We start from the raw sequence: 22221 nt of genomic DNA on the forward strand, positions 1-22221 counted from the left end.
ACTTCTACAATTTATTTTGTCATTTACAATCAGTGTTATGTGTTGCCAAGGGCAGTAATGAGGATTACACCTGCAAAGCATTTTAATCCAATTAAAATTACCTTGTTCTCATACCGGGATTAGAAGAGCATTTAATAAACACCGAACATATGACATGAGTATTTATGCATTTTGTTAACTTATGAGGTGTTTGTACTGTCACTGCCATAGAGCCAGTTCACTTCGTGTTAAAGTATTTGCATAAAACCCGGATGACTGATACCTATTCAAGAACTGATTTTGTAGTTTGGAAACTAGCACTATTTTATTTTAACAAAATATTTATGAGGAACTGGATGCTGGAACTGCTGCCCTCTACCGTTTTGGTGTTGTGCACTCACGGAATCCATTCCTGAATCTATGGTAGACAACCTTCAAGTGTCTCATATAGACGGTACCTATGGTGTTGTGTCTCGTATCCTTGACACTTTAGTTATACTTTCTCTTGCACTTAGGGGTATATCCGCACTTGCCAAAGGTACATTTCTGGAGATGGCACGCTTTTGATCCACATCAGCGAAATTGTGTGTGCATCTTATTTGGTTGTTTACAAAATGACGACGTTCCCTTTCTCATATTGCCCCAATGGCCGACACCATAGCACTATGTACTTCAAAATTCTATTCACAAAGCTACATGAGGAGACCTCTGCCTCTCCTTTCTTTTTTTATGCAGAGATCTCTGCTTATGTGGCAGAGACCTCCACATAAATAGGTATACCTAATTGAGGTAAGGACTAAGTGGAGTGGCTGGAAAATGTGGAACAATTTAGGAGGGCTTAGCAAGAGTTAAGTTGAAGTTTGTAGAGGAACACATGCATCCGTCCTTGAGGGTGGAGGGGCCCACCACTCCTTTGTGTGAAGAGTGTCTGTTAGGCTAAACAAAGGTCAGCCTGACAGACACTCTTCATGTTCAGGTGAGGCACCCAGACCTGTACATGCACTAAATGCACAGGCACCTAGCTGCCAGAGCTGAACCTTGCCAGCTAGGGCAAAGTGCATCTGTCTAGAGCACCAATCTCACTATGTGACAAGTAGGGGACCAAGGCTCAGCCAATGAGAGGAGGCAGCACTCCCCACCCTTCAGGAACATCAGAGGCTTCCCACCAGGCACCCGAGATCACTGCTATGGTCTATTTTTATGTTTGCTGCATGCCTGTATTTATGAATGAATGCATGTGTATTAGTGTGCGTGTGCTGTGAACGGGTGTGTGATTGTGTATGAGTTTGTGAATGGTGGGTGTATGTATGTGTGTGAATATATGAGTGGGAGTGAGTGTGCATGTAGATGTGTAAGTGTGAGTATGTATGTGTGTGGGTGGGTGGCCTGCCCACCCCCACCTGCTCAAGTTACCGGCCACCATGCATGGAGCACCACATACTGCGACTCACAGATACTGCAACACTCTCCCCTAAACAAAAGTGGAGTTAGGGACTTAATATGCCACTGTTATACTGCATAAGAAATAATGTTAAATATTTATATATATATGTGTGTGTGTGTATATATATATATATATATATTTCTAATTATCTATCTATCTATCTATCTATCTATCTATCTATCTATCTATCTATCTATCTATCTATCTATCTATCTATCTATCTATCTATATTACCTACCTATCAGTAGGTAGTTATTGTTAGAGCTATGGTTCAATAGAAAAAGCTTGCCTATATGTTTGGCACCCTTCACAATTTCTTTTTTTTTAAAGTGCCCTGGTGATTCTTGTTGGGCATCAAAAGTTTTGGGGTGATCCGTCAATCGGGGGCCGAGAAAAAAGGAGGGGGATCAAAAAAGTTGTGTTTCCCATGTTAATTCTCATAGGCCCTTTAGACACGACTACAGCGCAAACCGCTAGACGGAATTAAACCAAATGTGGCAAAAAGCTACCTCTCGGTACACAGATTATGCTTTTGGTTATTTGGTGTAAATCCATTAAGTAGTTTAGGAAAAATTAAGGACAATCCAAATTTGTATATCTCTGGCAGTGAATAAATCATGAATATTCAAAAAATTTCATGAATGGGCATGCAAATAGAAGCGCTGTATTTGATTGACCACAACCTTACTAGAAAGTTGCAGCCACCATTTTATGTTATGGGAGAGGGTTCCTGGGGCTCAGAATAGAAATGATAAGTGGTATGCACCCACTCAGACCCACTCATAGACTCACCCCCCCACTTTTAGACCTACTCAAACACTTGTGAAGCTTCTCACAGAACCACTGACAGAAACAGGCCCTGTGGCCACCCCCTGCTGCGCAGGGCCAAAGTCTGGGCACGGCACAGGGTGGGTGGTTATAAGGGCTCGGCAGCAGGGCCTGGCTGCAGGCCTTATGCCACAGTGGTTGGATTAACGTACAGTGATTGATATTACTTTATGTTAAAAAAACATAGAAATTCCCTAAGAAAAACAAAGGTTACATCAACGCTATAGTTAGGTTCTGAATTTACTAAGACAAAGCCATAGAAATTCAGCAGTTATAGATAGTGTTATTTCAAGTAACTATAACTAGCGCCCTAAGGTAACTAAACCTTGCGCCATCACCATGCACAGCTAATTACTTCACATATTATATCATTATATCATTGATGTCATCTGCTATGGCATATTTGATATTATCACTGCAAAATTTGCAATAATACTATTGATAAGAAAACTGCATGGCAAAGGTGGGAGTTACAGTTACCTTAGGGCACGAGTTTTAGTTACTTGAAAGAACTCTAACTATAACTGCTGTATGTCTATATATTTGTAAGAGTAAATTTAGAACCTAACTATAACGTCCCTCTAACCTTTGTTTTTTTCAGTGAATTTCTTTTTTTTTTTAATGTATGGTAATTTTTATAGCTATATGTGAATCCAACCACTAAGGCGCACAGCCTGCGGCCGTGCGTGGCAGTGGTTGGCTACAGGGTCTGGCCTGTGGTCCGAACCTGATGCCAATCCCCTATCAGCACCCAACCTTCCACCATGCACAGCCTTCTCTTGTGCGCAGTATGGGTTGCTTACAATGGCTGGCCTGTAGCCAGTCCCTGCAGCCAACCCCCCCTAACCACTCAACCTGATGCTGTGACTGGCCTTTTGCACATGCATGGGCGAAGTTGTCTGAAGCCTCTCCGGGTGTGAGGGTAGGTGTGAGAGGCTGTATCAGGGGTAAGAGTGGCTGTCGGAATGTCTGTTTGGATGTGAGAGTGCATACATCAGTGTTTTAGTGGGTGTGTCAGTATGTACGCGGATCTGCGAGGGGGTGCATCAGGGTGTCAGTGGGTCTATGAGTGGGTGTGTGACATCTGAGTGGGTGTGTGAGTGGGAGAATTGATTTAAAGAGAAGCAGAGAGAGTAAGAAAGTGAGAGGGAGAGAGATAGAGTTGTTTAGTCTTTGTTGTCTGATATACTTAGAATTAATTATTTTTTTCCAATTTAAAATTACATCTGCGTTGTTTAATATATTAATTAAAATAAAATTGAAATGATTTCAGCTGGACTCAAACCCCCAAAGCTCAGTGTGAAGTTCTGCAACTTTTTTTTTTTCCAGATAGCCCTATATGGGCTATCTGGGACCACGAGGGAGCCCTCAAGGACCATCCCGTGGTCCCTGTACATTTTTTAATTAATTATTTTTTTAAAAAAATAAAATGCTCTTTATGGGCTACCTGGCACTGGGGAAGAAGCTTTAAGGCTTCCCTTTGCAGCAGCTCCCTGCTTGCTGAAACATTTCATCTCTGTCCCCTGCACAAATGCAGGGTGACAGTGATGAAACTTCGGATTTTGACAGAAGTGTTTGCTGTGGATTTCTGCAGCTGCAGAGCTGCAGCAAAGCCACAACAAACAGCTATATCCCAGGGGTTGACAACCCAGGACATAACAGGAGCCAGCACTGGAGGTGGCGGTCCCCAGGGCCATCAGTTTCTCTTCAAGGGAGGCCGCACAGCCCCCCCTCCAACTAGGACTTAGACCTGGAAGATGGTGGTCCCTGGGACCCCAAAGGGACCCCCTTTCTTTTTTTAAATATTTGCCCCGGGGGTGGTGGTCCCCGCGCCAGTGGAGAGCCGTGGCCCCCTGAATATTTTAAAAGGAAAGCCTTGGGGAGGTGGCGGTCCCCAGGACAGTGAGGGGCAGCAGGCTTCCCCACATAGTCAAACAGGAAAACCCTGGGGAGGTGTCAGTCCCAGGGCAGCAGGAAGGCCACGGGCCCTCTCCCATATTTTTAAAGGAAAGCCCTGGGGAGGTGATGGTCCCCAGGGCAGCGGGGGCCATGTGCCTCCTGCATAGATAAAATGGAAAGCCCTGGGGAGGAAGTGGTGGTCCCCAGGGCAGCGGGGGGTGTGACCCCCATAGATAAAAAGGAGAGCCCTGGGGAGGTGGTGATCACCAGGGAAGCGGGTGGGCAGCAGACTCCCTGGCATACAAAAAATGAATGCTCAAGGGAGTTGGTAGTCCCCGGAGATGTGGAGGAGGCCCATCTACACAAAAAATATTATGCCACTGGGACCTGGCCCACCCAGAGGCCTATAAAAAACAATAGCGGGAGCCCTCGCTTGTCATTTTTAATTTTTTTGCCGCAATTTCACAAATATCGGGAATTTGCAGCAATTTTCTTTTTTTAAAAGAATGTTTTATTGCTCTGGGGTGTCCCTCTGGGAGCCCCACGCCAGTCCTAAGGGGTCAGGGTGTCTCTACCCTTGCCCTGTTTCTTTTTTTTTTACTTTTTGCTTAAGCAGAGCCCAAAAAGATGACTGTGAACATTTCCTGGTTTGAAGTGTTGGCAGCATATCAGGGCTGTCCATTTCCCTGCATGAACTCGTCTTTGTTCGCGAATACTTCACGGCCAGACCTATACAAAATTGAATTTACCTAAATTTCGCAAAAACTACTGGGTGGATTTACACCAATTAACAAAAAGCACAATCTGCATACCAACAGCTAGCTTTCTGCCACATTTGGTATAATTCAGTCCAGCGGTTCGGACTGTAGACGTGTTGACAGATCCTAGAATAATTAACATGGGAAATGCAATGTTTTTTAAGCCTCCTTTTTCTCGGCCCCCACTTGACGGATCACCCTTAAACTTTGCACCAATTTGGGGGAAATTTCGTGAAGAATCGTGACACGGTGCCAAAGATAAAGGTGAGTTAAAAAATGCTTTTTCAATGGAAACATGGCCTTAACTCTTACTACCTAGTGGTGACCTAGTTTCTCTAGAAAAAGCATTTTTTGTTTTTCTAATAACTTTGGTGTCGTTTGATGAATCTTCATGAAAAATGTCCCAAAAAATAAAAAGCTCACTTTAACTGCTGTCTGGAAAGTTTCGGGGTGATTCGTCATTTGGGGGCAGAGAAAAGGGTGGATCCCAAAACACCTTTTCCCCATTCTTTTTTCCTTAGGGATTTTGAACAGGGATAGTGGCTGAACCACCGGATGGATTTCAGAAAATTTGGAAGAAAGCTAGGTCCTTGTCCAGAAAGCAACCTTTTTGTGATTTGGTGTGAATGTGTTCAGCGGTTTTGTAGTTATAAAATGAAAACCAAATTTGAATACATAGGGACACAGATCTGTTGTGACCCCTGCACAGAGCGTTGTGGCTTTACACAACATAATCAGTACTGTAATTGGCTGGCCACAACCTGTGCAGAAAGTTGCAGCTGCCATTTTCTGAACCAGGGCACGGTCCTGGGGGATAAAAATACAGGCTGAAAAAGAGAGAAGGGGTCAGGGTAGTGGTACTCTGGCGCCATGGGGGCATCTAATGGGTGTCTGAGGGACCCCTTATTAGGTTGAAGAAACCCAAAAAATGTTTTCGTAGTGCTCAGTACTGCCCTCCTGTGTAACATCACGACTGAGTCATGAACCCTTCTTATAAAAAATTTAAAAAAACATGCATTCACACAGTCACTCACACACCCATGCACCCACTCACAAACCCACTCAGTCACACACCCACTCACAGACCCACACAGACACTAGTACACCCACTCAAAGACCCACTAACACACTCATGCACCCATTCACAGACCCATTCAAATATTCATACGCCCACTGAAATACCCACTCAAACACTCACAAACCCACATAGAGACCCACACAGAGTCCCACTCACATACTAATGCACCCACTCACAAACCTGTTAAGAGATTCATACACCCACTCTAAGACCCACTCAGGCACTTGCACACCTAGTTACAGACACAATCAGACACTCATGCTCCCACTCACAGACATACTCAGACACTCATGCACTCACTCATAGACACAGTGAAACTCATACACCCTCCCAAAGAACCACTCAGACACTTGTGCACCCACTCACAGACCCAGATCCAGTCAGATACTCATACACCCACTGAAAGATCCACTCAGACACTCATGCACCCACTCTGAGACCCACCTACACATTCATGCACACACTCACAAACCTAGTCAGACACTTACACACCCACTCAAAGACCCACTAAGACAGTCATGCATCTACTCAGAGACCCACTCACACAGTCATGCATCCACTCACAGACCCACTCAGACACCCCTGCACCCACTCACAGACCCACTCAGACACTCATGCACCCACTCATAGACACAGTGACACTCATACACCCAGTTAAAGAAGCATCAGACAAACACACCCACTCACAAATCCACTCATACACTCATGCACCCATTCACAGACTAATTCAGACACTAATAAACCCAGTCAAAGACCTACTCAGACACTTATACACCACTCAAAATCCACTCATGCACTTCCTCACAAACCCAGATAGACTCTCACACATCTATTCACAGACCCAGTCTGGCACTCATATGCCCACTCAAAGACCCACTCCAAGACTCAGACACCAACTCAGAGACCTGCTCACTCACTCATTCACCCACCCAGAAACCCAGTCAAATATTCACACACCAACTCACAGACCCACTCACACACTCACTGACAGACCCTCTGACACTCATACACCCATTCAAAGACCAACTAAGACACTTGCCCACCCACTCATACACCCACTCACATACCTACTCGGACACTCATGCACTCATTCATAGACACAGTGACACTCATACAACCTCTCAAAGAACCATCAGACAAACACGCCTACTCACAAATCCACTCATACAATCATGCATCTATTGACAGAGCCATTCAGATACTCATGCACCCACTGAAAGACCCACTCAGACACTCATGCACCACTCAGAGACCCACCTACACACTCATGCACCCACTCACAAACCTAGTCAGACACTTACAGACCCACTAAGACAGTCACGCTTCTATACAGAGACCCACTGACACAGTCATGCATCCACTCACAGGCCCACCCAGACTCTCTTGCACCCACTCAGACACTCATGCACCCACTCATAGACACAGTGGCACTCATACACCAAGTTAAAGAACCATCAGACAAACACACTTACTCACAAATCGACTCATACGCTCATGCACCCATTCATAGACCCTTTCAGACACTAATACACCCACTCAAAGACCTAATCGAACACTTATACAGCCACTCAGAGACCCACTGAGACACTCATGCACCTACTTACAAACCCAGATAGACTCTCACACACCCGTTCACAGACCCAGTCAGTCACTCATACACCCACTCAAAGACCCACTCCGAGACTCATGCGCCCACTCAGAGACACACTCACTCACTCATTCACCCACCCAGAAACCCAGTCAAATACTCACATACCAACTCAAACACCCACTCACACACTCACAGAGAAAACCACTGATACTCATACACCCATACATCCACTCAAAGAACCACTCCGACACTCACACACCCACTTGTGCACCCATTCACAGACCCATTGAAACGCATGCAGTGAAAGAACCACTAAGACAGTCATACACTAGCTCAGAGACCCACTGACACTCATACACCCACTCAAAGATCCACAGATACAGTCACATACACAGCCACTCACAGACCCACTGAGACACTCATGCACCCAGACACAGACCCACTTACCCTCTCATGCACCCACTGACAGACTCCATTGGACTTCCTCTGAGGTATCCACAAAAGTATTGCAACATGAAGAGAGTGAAATGAAGACATATGAACAATATTTTGGGTGTTTTGCATGTAATGTGTGCTTTTGGTTTGCGGATCCCCAACAGAGTTGCAACTCTGAAATTTTTGTTAAATAAAATGTCAGATTATCTTTTAAATTTAAATAGTGTTTGGGATATAGGATGGCTCTAACAAGAGCCTTTGTATTTATTGTGTGTATATCATTAGTACATATAAGAGCGGATTCAGAGTTTCAAGTTGCACTTGAGGGTATATGTTTGCATGAGCAAATATGCCCCTACTGTGTCTTTACAAAACCTTAAAACATAGTAAGTGTACAGGAGAACAGTAGCAAATATATGTGCTGGACACTAGTTGCTACAGTTTTGCGACCTACATGAGTACCTCTTTGAATACTGAGTTGTTTGGTATGAAACAACTCAGAATAATAAACCCACACTGATGCCAGTGTTGGATTTATTATAACATGTACCCAGAGGGCACCTTCTGTCAAACCTACCAGCCCTGGCATGGTTGCTGACTGGTTTATACCAGCTTGCAATCACCAGACACAAACGTGGACTCCTGGGGTGAGAGCATCTGCCTTCAGGAACCAGAACACAAAGCCTTCCCTTGGTCGAGGTGTTACTCTTCCTCCCACAGGCAGGCACTCAGGCCCAGCGGTCAGCTTCAAAATCTTTACCACCTTTAAAATCATACCTCTGACTCTGCTGCTAGCAGCAGATGGCCATCCAACAGTAGGAAACCGGTTAGAAAACTTAGTCAGAGTGGGAGGAGTGCCCTCCTTCAGCATGCACCACCCCCAGGTGTGGCAGGCGAGGTGACCACACCATTTCATTTTCCTCCATCTAGATGGCAGGAAAATAGCCTATCAGGGTTAGGGATGTGACCCCTTCCACAGGAAGGGGTCATGTATTAGGTGTAGCTACCCTAAGGTATGTGACCCATTGGCCACTACCAGGTATTCCAGGTATTCCCCTTAATACCTGCAGATCATATTTGATAGACACGAAAAGACCAGTGACAAAGAAGACCCAAGGCTCAGTAACAAAAGTCTTGCTGCAAGAAGAAAAGGGCGCCAAACCCTGCCTGCTGCACCCAGGACTCGACAATCACTGCTAAGGGGTTGACTGGACATTAGACAGATACAATGAAACCCCAGAGTATTGTCAACCTTCTAAATATTGCCCAGAACCTCCCTCAAGAGCAAAGCATCACTCTCTGCACCCACCAGGCAAAACACAGTGAAGTCCAGTTCACTGACTGGCCACAGACCAATGAATTGGACACAGCTGACAGACCAAATTTCACCTGATGGACCCGGAGGACAATCCCTACCACTGTGCCAAGTTTGGTGGCATGCGACCTCCAATGGCTGAGACATGCCTTAGCCTGGTGTATTGGACCCCAACTCTACAAGAACCAGAACCAAGCACAGGTTGGGGGACTTCAGAACACCTAAGAACTAACCCCCAGAGTAGCCCTTCTGACCTGCAATCCACCCTCAAAGTGACCTGCACCTCGCTCCAAGGACTCCTTGATGCACAACCCTTGGCTGACTGATCTGCACTGCACCTGGCCTCCCTGGCCCCTGCATCAGAAAATTAGCTGTGCTCTAGGGGTTTCTAAGCCCTTGTGATCTCTACACTCCAAGGAGCCCCACTGGACTCACCTTTAAGCCCACATGTGCAGTGTGTTTTCAAGTGGTCCCCTTCTCCGTTCTGCACCAGCTCCAAGAATTTCAGCTGCTGATCCCTCTTTAACCAGGAACCGCCCAAACTTCTCCAGCTGGCCCACAAGACATCTTGATGACCTTGATCTAAAAATACAAGGTGACACTTGTGAGAGCATTACCTGATTTTATATGTGTTTTTAAAGTTTTTCCCATTTATTCCTATGGAGCATAAGTACGCCCAAAGAGACTAATTTTCTCAAACTTTGAAAAATCATAACTTAAAAAGTACTGACCAGATTTTAATGATTGTGGTCTTAACACATTATATAACCCTGAAGTATTTTTGTAAATTGGTCTTGAGTTATCCTTGTGGGTGTGTCCCCGCATATATTGATACTGCGAGTACAACAAATGCTTAGCACATCTCTAAGATAAGCCTAACTGCTCGCCCACACTACCACAAAAACAGAGCATTAGGTGGTCTACTTTTTACCTATAGATACCAAGGTGGGGTTGCTTGGATTCTCTACACAATGTACATCATTTTTGTACACTATATAGAGAACCTGCCTCCTGCTAATGCCGAAACTGTTTTTTTAACATGTTTCTTGTCTTTGTCAATCTTTGCACAGAAGTATGTTGACCACTTCCATTTCTGCCTCTCCCATACTGTATGTTAGAGAACACAAAGGCAGTTTGAGGAAAAGTTTAATTAATAAAACAATGGTATTCTTCATTAGGTTTTGCAGTTCTACCCCAGTCAGTATGCCCAGGTCATTACCACCACAGTGTACAATCATGAGGTGAGGGGGTTGACAATCTCTAATGCTTTCAACCAAGGACAGCAATTGACACCACTTTATCCCTCTCTGGACAATCCAATTAATATCCACCTTAGGCAAACCCAGGTCCTTGTGAATGCCACTCTTTCTAACATAATCACTTGCCCAAAAAACATAGCTGTGACCAACAATCCACACTCTGAAGGGACGGAACAGTAGCACACAGGAGAAGGCTACAGCTGAATGAGGCAGTTTTCAAAATATAGGGGGCCTCATTATGAGTCTGGTGCTTCTGGGACCTCCAGACTCACGGTGGAGATCAGCACACCACCAAAGCACCTGCCCGGCCTCCGCACTATGACCCTGGTGGAGCTGCCACGGTTGGACCGCCGGCACCTTCAGGTTGCTGCCAGTCGACACCAAGCAGTGCTGCCCTGGGGATTATGAGTCCCCTCTCTGCTGGCTTTTGCATGGCAGTCCTACCACCATGCAAAGGCTGGCAGAAACGGGGTGCCGTGGGCATGGGCAGTGCAGGGGCCCCCATGGACAGTTTAAATCTATAAAGAAGTGAGAATGGAGCACACGAAAAATAATAATATCCCTCTATTGCCATTATTCAAAAAGTCATTGTACACTTAAACATGTAAGAAGAGCATAATATGAATTTCCACTGAAGTGGTATCAATGCAAAATATAAAAATTGAAAAGGTTAAAAGAGCAAAAAGATTTTTAATAGATAATTCATAAACCTTGAATTGGATGTATCGCAATAGAAAATTAATTCCCAAAGGAATTTATCAATAATAAAACTAGAAAATTCCTACATAACAAATAACCAAAACATTCACCAAACATTACACAAAAGTATATATTCGACCAACATAAGAGTGGTTCGTCCCCTATTTTGATCATTCAAAAGTCGAAATCAAGATGGTTATAGGGGTAGAAATGATCCACTCTGATAATTTGGGAAGCGAAAGGGATTGTTTTCATCCAGATGGAAAGAAGGATTCTCCAGTTCTTGGACAGCCCTGACAAACTTTTCACTGCCTGAATTACGAGCAGTGAAAAGTGCAATGGGTGCTGTCACACCCACCGTTCCGCAACATTACCGCCAGCTCGATCGTGAGCGAGCATCAAAGTTGTGATGAGTTTTTACTGGGCCAGTGGGCGGAAATGCTGTATCCGTCCACTGGCCCTTCAGAAAACTCATAATAGGGCCAGCAGGAGGAAAACTGGAGTGGCAGTTTTTCATCCCAAAGAATTTGGCTCCGCCACCCCCCAAACTCAAAATGAGGCCCAAAGTGCTTAAAATGGAAGGAGCACCTGTTTTAAACAAAACACACATTTGATTGGATAGTATACCTACAGTGGTAGATGAAAATATGATGTGAATAATATTATTAAGTCAGTAAATTTGTGATTGGCTCTGATTATTTCACAAACAAGTGATACTATTTTGGATATGCTTATATTCTGTATCGATCAACCACACCTGCTAAAGAACCATATAAACTAGTATGCTGCTGACAGAGATGGTTCTGTGAACTTTTAAACTATTGGTACAGTAGAGTGTTCCAAAGAAGGATGTTATGGGAGCTGAGATAAAAGGCTGTGGAAGGGGAAAGGGCAGTTAGTAAAACAGACTAGCAATCTTAAAGTTGAAGAAGGTTATGGTATAGTAGTGTTTGGTAAAACATATCTTTCCAAATCACTATTATTATTACATTGTAAGTGTATCAGAAAAATGAGCTAAACAAAATGGTAAATATATTTTTAAACCCCGTCTGGACTCCATCACGAAGTTACACAGGGTCTGCGCTGGGCACCGTGACAGAGTTGCAACTCCACCTGCACACAGTAGCAAATTTGGCTTCTTTGTAAAACTACAAGTAAGTCTTAACAGTCACTAACCATTCAGCTATTGGATAAGAAAAACAAGATCTGGATAACAGTTTTTGATTTGTTGACTAACAGGCTATCTCTCAGACCAAAGTTGAATAGGTTGAATTTAATGGTTTGTTCCTGTGAGAGTGGTGTACCATTCTTATGCTGAGATTTATTGGTTATAAAAAGCAAAGGTTTACAGTGATATTGTGACATTATTTTATTTATCAACTAAAGCACTTTAACAGGTATGTGAATGACAATGTATGTTTGCAACAGATGTGTATTCATAGGTGTGTGCAATTAAGAAGATTAAAAGTCTATATGACGTAGAGAAAAGTGTAATATCTCATATAAACCTAGAGAGGTATTGATACTTTCATTCATATGTGCAGTAAGGTATTTTTTATTTAAGAAAATTATTAGCACTAGTTTATTTCCAAGGATACCGTTTGAGTGCTACAGCAGACTTTATATGCTGAGTTGCTATTCCAAGTTGAGTTGCCATTTATAACCAATTTCTAAGCCTTAGATTATCTTTTAAGTAGATATAAATTGTGTGTAAAATAGGGTATATGTAGGTTATAGTGAGGGTAGTATGTGCTGAATTTGAAGTTTTTCATTTTTCGACTCTCATGCCTGTATTTAAGAAAAAGTGGCCCATCACAGTTGATGCACAACTTTTTCTGCTCCCCCCCTACCAGCACGTAACGACACCATGGTTGCGCCATCTTTATAATACGGTGCACCATGGTGGTCGTTAGCACAATAACGTCAAAATATTTGATGCTATTGTGGCACTTTGCTGAAGACCCTAGTATAGCAAAGTGCAAGGAGGCCGATAGGTTTCCATGGGGGCATCATTTTAATGCCTGCTCTGAGCAGGTGTTCAAAATGACTCCAAAAATAGCGTAGTGAAATCTGTTAAATTTCATTGTGTCATTTTGGCGAGCCTCCTAGCACCGGAACGCCCCCCCCTCTTGCATACATGATGCCTGGCGCAGGCATAAAGTGGTGCAAGGGTTTACAAAGTGGTACAATGCATGCATTGCACCACTTTGCAAATATGGCACAGGGAAAAAGGGACTTTATTGCTGTCTTAGCATAAAAAAATTACACTATGGTGGCTCTAAGGTGGCAAAAGGGGCTCTCAAATATCCCCCTCAGTTCCATGTGATGTATTACTTGGTCCAGTGTCTCACTCTCACCTATACTGTATGTCACACACCTGTTGCAAAAAGTATAGTTGTACTCATCCACCTAGTGAAAAAGATATTCATGAAATTATGTATTTCTCAACAAATTCACAAATCATGCTCAGGAACACACTCATGCATACAGCAAGACAGTCAGGCACACATTCATGCATACACTAACACAACCAGGCTTACACTCATTCATACACTAACTTGGCCAGGTACACACTGACTCTTAAACTGAGATACCCATGCACACACTGATGCTGACACCTACACACCTAGACACACACTGATGCATACAGTGACATGCCCAGGTAAACACTCCTGCTACAGTGACACAAGAAGGCACATGCTAATGCATGCACTGACCGACCATAGCAGACACGGATGTGTACTCTGAGACAGTTAGGTACACACTGATGTATACAGTAATACAATCATACATACACTGATGCATACACTGACATACCCAGGGACACACTAATGAATACAGTGACACATCCAGGCACACACTCATGAATACACTGACACACTTAGGCACACTCTCACAAATACAATCACTAATGGATAAACTGACACACCAAGGACAGATTTATCTATGCACTAGTACACAGAATGACCCACTTATAAATGCTCTTATACACCCAGTCACGTGGTAATGCATACACTAACCCAGCCAGTCACAGACTTCTACATAGAGTTACACACTCAGGCATAGATAGTCACATAAGCTGACAAACTCAGGTTCACACTTATGCATACAGTAACGTACCTAGAGATACACTGGTGCATGTGATAAAATACCCAAGCATACACTGATATTCACCCTAACGCACTCAAGTACACAATGATGCATATAGTACACAATTGTCAGACACTGATACCTATGATCATAATGAGAGGCATAAAAACTAACAGACGTAGAATGCAGAGAACATAGTGATGCAATTGTTTGTACTAGGTGTCAATGCTCATAATATATAAATGACCAGTTTACTGTATAATGAAAATATAAAAATGTTGCTTTTTTACTTCAGGGATCTACTTCTGTATTAAACAAGACTTCTAAAATGCCAAAACAAAATCAAATACAAAAGAAACTCAGTAAAGTATACTATCTGCTCGCAACAGAAAAATGAAAAGAACAACATGTGGGCAATGTGCCTAATGAGAAAAGAGCTGCTAGTAAGAGAAGCAAAACATTTCTTAAACTTGTATGCGGGAAATTGCAAAGTCTGAAAAATCAAGCAAATAAAAAGAAACGTTTGAAATCAGCCAACAAAGGACAAAAATCATGTCAGACGAAGAGTAAGAAATCATTGAAGAAAGCAGATAGCTTAACCAAAAGACAGCAACAGTTCAAATAAGTTAGAGTTAGAATGTTTTGTGCCAGGGTAATTCGAACTCTTATTAGAACTATGAAACAGTACAAAAGGAGAAGAGAAATACTGAAACAAAAATAAAGTATTGAGTCTGAAATTGATAAGGCATTTGCCTTAAGAAGGAAGCTGCCTAAGGAAAAGACTAGTTAATAAAAGTATTTTTTTGTAAAATCTTTAGTGGTGGGTTAATGGTACAGAACTTTTCCTTAATGAAGAAGGTTATTTGCAAGAGAACACATTAGTACATGCAGTTGATCCAACTGGTCGATGTTACGAGATGAAGGATGGCAGTCCCCTTGAAAAAGAAGAGATTGCTCCTAGAAATGTGGAAGAAGTGATAGCTGAAGAGGTTCAGGGAATGTGTAGACAGGGCCCTGTTTACAAATGGAACTGTAGTAGTAATTGTAGTATTAGGCAGCAATCTATTGATTTATTATGACATTTTGTAAATGAGTTTCCAAGCCGAATTCGGAAGCAAAAGATTTCAATTTTACGAGGATTAGATCCATGCAAAGTAAGAAAGTATAGTAATTTACAAGGACATTCATTAGCATGTCTATCAAAGAAAGTGTGCCAAAGCACCTTTCATTACTTTAGAATGTTGGAAGTTCACCACTCAAAAATCCAAAAATTAGTTAGGAAACTTTATTATATGAAGACCTCAGCCTTATGTTTAGAAGAAAATGAATAGAATACTTTTGCATAGTACAGTAGGAGAAGTAGAAAACGTTTGTGAGGATGTGCAGTTTTGTTTCTTTGGTTCTGAAGATGATTCTAGGGAAAATGAGCTACTTGTAGGTACAGGTATCGAGGATCGAGGAACAGAGCACAGGTATTAGTACCGACAATTTTTAACAAGAGATTATAAAGTTTAACACAGCTTGTTCAGAAAAATAGAACTACGTTTGTATTTCATGTTGACGCACTCACTACAAAAGTCAAAAATGAAATGTAGATATATTTTCCAAAACTGAAGTGAAAAACAGAGAAAAGTGTCAAAACTTTGCTGTAGAGAAGCGGTGTGGCTTGTTCATGCTCCAAGTCACATGTGAGCACTGCTCTGATAAGTTAGATGATGTTAAAAAAACAGCTAGAGCAGTACATAACAGGTTGGAATTTGTTGCTATTCCAGAACAACTCTGAGACTTAAATGCATTTAAATCAAACCTTATACAGTCTGTACATCCATTTCAACAATTATGCGATTGAAACTAAAACAGGTACATTACATTTGACAGACTTACAGGAAGGCCTTAAAGGAAGAGTAGTGTATTTGCCATTAGACTTTAAAAAGAATATTGAAACTGTAGGGAAAGACAAAGACACTGATGACCCACTTATTATTCCAGTAAATGGTGTGCCAACTAAGAATAAACCAATTTGGCAAGATTTATTTGATGTTAATAAAGTAAAACAAGCATTATAACTGGTATAAAATAATGTTTATTATAAAAATGGTAATGTTGAACCTGATGTACCAAATGTTGAAGTTGACAGTTTGCCAGCAAGTAGACAAATAGAAAAGGTGGATTGATCCATATCAGAAAACAATTATGAGCACTACAGCATCCATCTGTTACATTCCAAAGAAGTCATTGGTGAGGCTATTGAGCTGTTTAAAATGAAACAGCAAAGGGAGCACCCATGAGTGTGTGGGAAAATCGTTTAGAGGCTCATTGTTTTCCCCAGTTGTTTCCCACTGGAATAGGTGGTCGCTCTGATGAGGGTCCATACAAATACCAGCAGCTGAATACCAATCAACATGATTATATTTAGAGGATCCAAGATTCAGATAGTGTACCCCGTACATATTTCACCTTCTATTTAAGAGTGAATTTTTGGGAGTTTCATTTGCAGTAAGTAACATTCTAAAAACAAGAGTCAAACTACAAAATCTCTCTGCAAGAGATTTTGTCAACAAAATTCAAGAAAAGGATGAAAACTTAGAATACAACTTGATTAATTTAATGGCGTGCCAATGAGGCACCAACGGATATTGATTCTGTTGTCATGGAGAACTGAAATGTATGCTGAAACACCTAGGTGCACTAACCTGGTTTCTGACACTCAGTTGCGCTGAGTATGCCTGGGATGACCTCCTTCAATTCTAGCGAGGGACAAACTCAAAACCTAAAAGACATCAATGTAAAGATAGCCAGAGAACTTGCTCATTAGATCTTACTAAGGCTTGTAGATATTTCAACCACAGATTCCAAGCTATGCTGACTTTTATCTGCAACAAAAGCAATCCTCCTCTTGGAGAAGTAACTGATTTCTTATGGCAGAAATAGTACCAGGCAAGAGGTGCTCCTCATATTCACATGCTGCCATGGATAAAAGACACACCCAAATTTGGAATAGACACTGATGAGTCTGTACTGCCTTTCATAGAACACTATGTGACGTGTACCATACTAAAACACACTGATGAAAGAAGTCACAGAGAACGCGTTTTGTGTTTCCAAACACATAGTTGTGGGAAGTACTGCCGTTGTAAATACAGATCTAAAGAAAATGTTTACACAAGATGTAGATTTGGATTTCCAAGACTTGTTATTTCAAAAGAAAGAATGAAAAGCTTCTTGTCTTCAGTCAGACATACACTGACACGAAAATCACCAAATAACCCAAAAAGAACTGAGGCTCCCAAATATATCAATGACTATAACCATGTGATTTTGAAAATCTAGAATACTAATATGGGAATACAATTTGTTGCAGACAGCTCAATCGCTGTGGCTCGGTGTGTCATGTCATACATTACTAAATCTGAAAGGACAGAGATGAATGAGATGTGCGAGGAGATTTCTACAGAGAATACATCTAGCACAAATTGTATTCCTTCAGCTTCAAAATGCTTTCCCATAGGGAAATGGAATCCTACGAAGCCTTTGACAGATTGAGTTTGGCAAGCTTGTTCTCAAAATCAAAAGGAATTATTTGGGTAAGTCTTGTACATGACACAGAGGGGGTTATTCTAACTTTGGAGGAGGTGTTAATCCGTCCCAAAAGTGACTGAAAAGTGACGGATTTACCACCAGCCGTATTACGAGTCCATTATATCCTATGGAACTCGTAATACGGCTGGTGGTATATCCGTCACTTTACCGTCACTTTTGGGACGGATTAACACTCCTCCAAAGTTAGAATAACCCCCAGAGTGTTAAAGTCTTTCCCAGAAACTCAGGCCCGTATTTATACTTTTTGACGCTAAACTGCGCTAACGCAGTTTAGCGTCAAAAAGTTTTGCGCCGGCTAACGCCATTCTGAAGCGCCATGCGGGCGCCGTATTTATTGAATGGCGTTAGCCGGCGCTAGCAGACCGGCGCTGCCTGGTGTGCGTGGAAAAAAACCACGTACACCAGGCAGCGCCGGCGTTGGGGAAAATGGCGTTAGGGCGTCTTAAAATGGTGCAAGTCAGGTTGACGCCAAAAAATCGCCTCCACCCGATTTGTGCCATTTTTAACGACGCCCAGACGCCATTTACATGCCTCCTGTCTTAGTAAAGACAGGAGTCATGCCCCCTTGCCCAATGGCCATGCCCAGGGGACTTATGTCCCCTGGGCATGGTCATTGGGCATTGAGGCATGTAGGGGGGCACAAATCAGGCCCCCCTATGCCAAAAATAAATATAAAAAAAATAAAAAATTATACTTACCTGAACTTACCTGAATGTCCCTGGGATGGGTCCCTCCATCCTTGGGTGTCCTCCTGGGGTGGGCAAGGGTGGCAGGGGGGTCCCTGGGGGCATGGGAGGGCAGCTGTGGGCTCATTTTGAGCCCACAGGTCCCTTAACGCCTGCCCTGACCCAGGCGTTAAAAAGAGGCGCAAATGCGGGGTTTTTTGCCCCGCCCACTCCCGGGCGTGATTTTTGCCCGGGAGTATAAATACGACGCATTTGCGTCGCAGTCATTTTTTTAGACGGGAACGCCTACCTTGCATCTCATTAACGCAAGGAAGGCGTTCACGCAAAAAAATGACGCTCATTCCTCATACTTTGGCGCTAGATGCGTCTAACGCCAAAGTATAAATATGGAGTTAGTTTTGCGTCGAATTTGCGTCGAAAAAAACAACGCAAATTCGGCTCAAACAGAGTATAAATATGCCCCATAGTGATTAACTCATCCATATATCAATGGTACACTCACTCGCCATTACACCAGTTATGCACTCACTCAGTCACACATGGACCCACTTATGCAGCCTCTCACTCACCTCTACAAGCACTCATGCACTCAGTCACCCATATAGGCACTCATACACCCAGTCACTCACCCATACATTTAATTATACACTCACACACCCATACAACCCTTCATTCACTCACTCACACATACAAGCAGTCACACACCCTCTCACTCACCCATACAGCTACTCATACACCCACTCACTCACCCATACAACCACTCATGCACTCCGTCACCCACCCATATAGACACTCACCCACTGATAGAGCTACGCAGACACTCTAGCACTCAGCCAGACAGTAACTCAGGCATCCAGTCACTTACCCATTCACCACTCAAGCTCTCAGATACCCATACACCCACTCACTCACCTGTCAAAGTACTTATACACCTTGTCCCTCACCAATGCAGCCACTCATGCACCATGTTACTCACCTATACAGCATTTTATGCACCTTTTCACTCACCATGCACCCACTCAGGCACTAAGTCACTAACCCATGCAGTCAATCATGTACTCACTCACCAATACAGCCACTCATGCATATAACTCACTCACCCATGCACCCATTCATGCACTCACTTACACACCCACACAGGCACTCAAACACTCCTTCACCTATACATCCTCTTATGCACCCAGTCATTTAACCATACACCCACTTATGTATTCACTCACCCATACAGCCACTCATGCACCCACTCACTCACCCATACACAACCTCTCACTCACCTTAACACCAGCTCATGCAAATACTACTTATCCATACAACCACTCACACACCCTCCCACTCACCCACTCATACACCCACTCACTCACCCATACAACCACTCACACACTCATCACACACCCATACAGCGACTCATGCACCAACTTACCCACTGATGGAGCTACTCAGATACTCCATCACTCAAACAGACAGTAATTCATGCATCCAGTCACTCACTTATTCACCACACATGCTTTCAGATACCCATACACCCACTCACCCATCAAAGCACTCATGCACCCTGTCACTCACCCATACAGCCACTCATGCTCCCGGTCACTCACCTATACAGCTACTCAATGCACCCTATCATTCACCATGGACCCCCTCATGCACTCAGTCACTCAACCATGCTGTCACTCATGTATTCACTCACTCATCTAGCCACTCATGCACCTACTCACTCACCCATACACCCATTCATGCACCCACTCACACACCCACACAGGCACTCATACACTCATTCACCTGCACACCCTCACCCATACACAACTGTTCACTCGCTCACTCATAGAGCCACCCATGCACCCAGTAACATACTCATACAAGCAGTCATGCATTTATTTTTTAAAGTGAAAGAGATGGTTCTAGTAAAAACCATTTTTGTTTATAACATTTTTGTCTTTTTTGTGATTTTTTAACTATTTTGACTTTTTGGGGTGTTTTCTTTATTATTTGGAAAAAAACAAAACATCACTTATAATAGCAAGCTTAAAAAAGCATAAACTGTGCTACAGCTCAAAAAACTAAATAACATTTATGTGCATCAATGGTCTGCACTAGAGTAGGCCCAGCTTGTTCACCTACACTGAACTTTTGTGCTTTTTTGGCAAAAAATACCAACTTTGCTGAACTCTGGAATGGTAGTTGTCACTCCTGAAAAGTGCCCTCCTGCAGATGCTGTTCTTGGCCATGGAATACTGACATTAGAATTTCTTTGTTCCAATTTCAGCCTCTGCATCTCAGCTCTAGCAAGATGTATGGAGTGGATGGTACTCAAATGTTTGCACATGCTTGATGCACAGCATGAATATTTCTTATCACTCCCATGCGACAATTTCTTTCTGCAGATTGAACATGTCACTTTGCGTGCATTCATATTCTTTTCGCGTCTGGGATAGTAAAAAATTCCCATACTGTGCCTTCCTTCCTCTTCTTAGGAACTGGTTCTTTTTTCTCCACCCATTTTCTTCCTCCTCCTGCAGGTGTTCTGCCGAAGATGTCATGCTTTCCAAATGAAAAACCAAGAAAACACCAACCAAAATTCAAAATGATGTGTTAAGACAAATGTGAAAAGTCACAGCCACTCCCAATGCAATAAATAATGGGTGGGACTGTTCTCTATGGAAGGTTGAAAGGTGCTTAATAAATGAAATCCTTTTTCCTTCTGTGTCACATTGGATGCGCAATGCCACCCCGTCTCCGCCATGACAGAAATGCAGCTCCAAAACATCTTTTGAAATGATATCTAAAACATATTTCTTCTCTACATACATTATTTTTTGTGTTATAGAAAACCGGTTTCTTTAATTTAAACATTTATACTCTTGAAAAATGTTGGAGTTGTGTACCCTCCGCGATTCCGCTATATGTGCCGATGACATGGGCGACTCCCAAAAAACTAGTAAAACAACAATTATAATTTAACATCTATTTCCATGGCACTTACTGAACAATGTCACTAAACATTTTACCTTAAAGTAAATTTGAATAACTTCTATATATGTTTTCTACAAATATCTAAACTAGGTGGAAGTTGCGTACGGTTCTCAAGGGTTCGCAAAATGGTGTGCGACACCTACATTTTTTATTTAAAAAGCTTTTTAAAAATTACACCATTTCATTAGTATAGATATCTGACAACCATCTCTAATTTGAGAAAGGTGGGTGCTTACACGAGGTTGACCAAAGGTAATGTGCAGCGGTGGTCGGATTAATGTATAATAATTGAAATTATTTTACGTTAAATAAAACATAGAAATTCCCTGAAAAAACTAAGGTTACAGGGTTTTTATAGTTGGGAAATAGAATTAAAATAACCCTAGAAATTCACGAAAAAATAAAGGTTACAGGGACGCTATAGTTAGGAAAATAGAATTAAAAAACCTTAGAAATTCACTGAAAAAAACAAGGGTTACACAGATGTTATATTTAGACTCACATTTGACACATAGAAAACCATTGAAATTCAGCAGTTATTGTTACCTGAGCTAAATATAACTTGTGCCCCCCCAATGCACTGCTTATTA

General features: G+C 42.5%; 1 pseudogene; it reads right to left on the bottom strand.

Moving 5' to 3' along the window:
• Window positions 1-321: 321 nt before the first annotated feature.
• LOC138260804 (large ribosomal subunit protein eL37 pseudogene) lies at window positions 322-615 on the bottom strand (annotated as a pseudogene).
• Window positions 616-22221: the final 21606 nt, after the last annotated feature.

The sequence above is a fragment of the Pleurodeles waltl genome, chromosome 10 (assembly GCF_031143425.1).
Source record: "Pleurodeles waltl isolate 20211129_DDA chromosome 10, aPleWal1.hap1.20221129, whole genome shotgun sequence".
NCBI lineage: Eukaryota > Metazoa > Chordata > Amphibia > Caudata > Salamandridae > Pleurodeles > Pleurodeles waltl.